The sequence below is a fragment of the Pleuronectes platessa genome, chromosome 3 (assembly GCF_947347685.1).
Source record: "Pleuronectes platessa chromosome 3, fPlePla1.1, whole genome shotgun sequence".
Taxonomy (NCBI): domain Eukaryota; kingdom Metazoa; phylum Chordata; class Actinopteri; order Pleuronectiformes; family Pleuronectidae; genus Pleuronectes; species Pleuronectes platessa.
In genome coordinates this window covers 18,418,648-18,422,470 of record NC_070628.1, presented here as the reverse complement: position 1 = coordinate 18,422,470, position 3,823 = coordinate 18,418,648, and the positions used below count along the sequence as shown (strand labels likewise).

General features: G+C 35.8%; 1 protein-coding gene across 1 annotated transcript in view; it reads left to right on the top strand.

Moving 5' to 3' along the window:
- Positions 1-3,559, top strand: part of helz (helicase with zinc finger) — a 47,688-nt gene extending 44,129 nt beyond the window's left edge. Inside the window, exon 35 of the mRNA XM_053417902.1 lies at positions 1-3,559. This exon is cut by the window's left edge and continues 461 nt beyond it. The gene's annotated coding sequence lies outside the window, so the exon portion shown is untranslated.
- The last annotated feature ends 264 nt before the right edge of the window (positions 3,560-3,823 follow it).

The following is a 3,823-nucleotide window of genomic DNA, read 5'->3' as shown; positions in this document are numbered from 1 at the left end:
TAAGTATATATAAAGAATGCATTACTGGTATATATACATACTCATTATGTATATATGAATATATACTTATATTATCTACACTTGTATATGTACGTAATGCTAAAAAAAGTTATAAAAAATTAATAAAAAAGGCGAGACTTGGTTGACCACTTAGCTCCCTGCTTACTTTTCCTTACTAAAGTTGGTTTTCCTTTGGTTACTACATAAGTACGTTGAAGTTTTAACATTTTGTGTTCCTCAGTTTTGAGTGGGCGTTACGTCTTGGTTTTCAGACTACTGTAGTTGTGGTAATGGACGAAAGCTAAGTGGTCAACTGAGACAAGAAACTACAGGAACAGTGTATAGAAGTAGTTAATTTTTCCTCTAATCTGTACATATAAAGAAACTTAAAAGACTGAATTGTATGCCACAGACATGTCCTTAAATTCCTGTATCATGCTAGCGTTTGCATTATAAAATCGTTTCTGTTTGTTGGACTTCTGATCCTAAATTCTTAAACATCTTTAACTGAGAATCATCTTCAGCGATACTGTGGTTAATGTGATTATTTACTGAAAAATAACAATATGAATATTGAGAGCATATTTTACTTTTCACCAATGCCTCATCAGCCACAATAGATAGTATAGAATGAAGAGTTTTAAAATGGCAACAACCATCTTGTTCCTCCCTTGGTTTTGCTTTAGGATCATAGAACATCAGGCATGACTCTCTGTGATGAGATACTCGTTTTATTTTAATAGTCTTTTTTTGTGTCATTTTATTTCTTCTCTGAGACAGTCGTTTCATTGTTACAGAGTCAATTCTCAACCCGTGTTAGCAAGATTTTCACCAGGGAAAGATTTCGAAAACCTCTGGGGATACAAAACGTGGTTGTTGTTGTTTTTTTCCTTAGTATAATTTTTTTTTGTTCTTCTGGTGACTAAAGATCATTGAGTTTGTTTTTTCTTTTTTATGAAGAGGTTGCTCTACTCTGTGGGTTAGTGAAAGTGAAGAGAGTCGTGAGGTCAGAGTGACATGTCGTGATTGGTAAGTTGAAACTGAAGGTGTGGTCAACACTGCCAGTCAAACGTTTTTGAACATGATGAATTTTAGCAAGTATATTAACTATAGAATATATACCCTGAAATTTGAAAAAATACATATATATAAAGAATATTATGGGTGTAAATTGTTTCTGTCTTTTATTTGATTGGAAATGGTCTGTTGCTGATGCTCTAGTTCTCGCACGCCTTTTCATAGCATATGATGGATTGGTGACACATCCTTTTCCCCATTTCTCTCTGTGTGACAATCTTTTAATCCCTGAGTAATATGAAAATAATATTGAACAATAACCACTCATCTCCTTCCTGAGCTGATGTTTGCTCAGTCTCTACATATATATGGATCATTTCCCGTAAAATTCTAAGTCAAAAGCATGTCCCCCGATTCTCATATTTTCAAATTGCAGGGCATTAAAAGGAAATTGTTCTCCCAGTTATTTTCAACACACTGCTCCGAGATGTAACGAGAAATAAAAACGAAAAGCAATTTTTTAAGAAGTTGTTCAAAAAGGTCTGACTCACAGTGTGTCTGTGTTTTATAAGGATTCATTGGTGATGTTGTAGAAGTTGTTCCTCGTCATTCAAAGAACGATATCATTGGTTTTTAGGCTCGTTTGGTTTGAGTGATAATATGAAATTTTACTCCCTTTAATTGAAAGTGTCTACCATGCTATTTTTGTTTTATTCATTTTTCTTTTTTCTAATCTGCTCCAAACCACATACATTTATTTCACGTCCCAAAAAACACAGGACAAACGTAACACAGGATCATTCGAGTTTGAATTCCAGCTCGCTGCGCAAGAGTTTCATCCCGACGCCTCCATGATTAGAGTCACGCAGGTAAAATAGAAACAAATGCTGATACAGTTTATTCTTTTGTGAAAACCCCACTGCCCTGTTTGCAAATTGGTCTGGTTGTAAAGTGTCATGGCTTTTATACGACAGTGTGTCACTATTAACCATCTTTAAACGTCACTTACCTACAAAGCCAAGCCCTTACAGCTAACTACTTAGACGTGTTTCGACTAGTCAGCGGCGAGCCTCATACAAGCTACGGTTTTACTTTCAACGTTTTACACATTGTAATTCAAAGGTCCAGACTTTTTGGACTTACAGCGGAGAACAACACATACTTGTAAATATGCATTTTCTAGGTATTTACAAACAAGAACTTTGGGAGCGCCTCAATTTTGTAGAAGCTATTCAGCTATAAAGAGGCTCTGCCCTTTTTAATTATGCAAATTCACTCAAAAAATATATAGGATAATTCTACAAATGGATGATGACAACCCAGTTGGTATAGTTGTTGTGACATCATTTTTTTTTTTTTTTTTCAAGGCGTCTGATTTGACAAAGGAGACTGTGTTGCAGCTGTTAAAAGATGATGATAATTTCACTGTACAATATATGTTTTTCAGTATATGTTGCTGGATTTGTCCTGTTCCTTTCATTTCTGACCACTTTACAGCTGTACAACAATCAACATGGTTTTCCTTTTTTTTTTTTCTTTTTTTTTTATGTGACGACTTGTTTTTCCTTTCATGCATGTTGAGATGACCCGGCTGGTTTTTATCCCTGTTTTTATCAGTTTGTATTGATTTGTGGATTAAAAGAAAAAACGAGAAAGAAAAAAAAATCTTTTGTTCAACCTACAGAGTCAAATTTTAGTATATTATTTGATGTGTACGATAACTTGTGACATTATCAGCAAAGCTATTATAATATTTTACTAACATGTCAATCAAATATGTACTGGTCATGTAAGTTCTCTTATTTCTTTTCCGCGGTTACTTAGCAGGGCTACAGCTGAGGTTGCTCCCTGGTGTGTGTGGAATTAAAAAATCTCCGGACACGCTGGTTGGGGGGGAATCAGTTTTCATCGTTGGCTAATCTCTGAAGTTGTGCAATACTAATATTCCACCGCTTCGCCAGCTACACTTTTATTTATTTTTGAAGCAGAAGAGGTTGAGCCAAAGACATCTTAAAGGGATTTTATTTCAACTTTTCTTGAGCTGATTTGTTTTCTACGCCTCATTTTTGTGCTAATCTACCATCTTTATATTTCAAACATGGAGGGTAGCCTCGGATGAAGTTGGATTTGAATTGTGTCCACCTCCTAATGGTGCACCATATGTCACCGTTTGAAGTTGATAATTTCTTGAAAACATCAAATCAACTTGTGTGTGTGTGTGGCACATGGAAAGGGAGCAACCTTATGCCCAGCCAGTAGAGAGCACTGTGTTCAGCCTTCTATAGACGCCACATCTCCTCCCGTTATCCGTTCGCTCTCCTCTTTTCGTCCCCCGCTGCAGTGAATCAATGGCACACCTGTTCTCCCAGTCCTCCCAGTCCCATTGGTTCTTCCCTCGTGGGTACAAAATAATGAATAGATATGTTTTACTCTTCTTCATTTCAATTGGTGGTGGTTATAATAAAGGATTTAGACTGTGTTTAAAAGGTTTATTTTCTTTTTTTTATTTGTTTCTCTATTAAAGTGTTTTTATTGAAACGTCTTGAATTCTATGTCTTTTTTTCTGCTGCTTCTCCTCTGCACTACAGACAATTCACTGGTGACATGGTCAGAATGGTGTTTGGGCAAATGTAGATTGAAAGGTTTGGGCAACATTTAGCCTCATATACATACAGCACATCTAACTTTAAATGTTTTACTGGTTTAAAACCTAAAGAAGAAAAAAAATCGGATTAAACTGGTGCAGGGCTCATTGTAGAGCTGCCTGATTGAATGTTCTGTTCTCTTGTCCTGTGTTAAAGCTCTG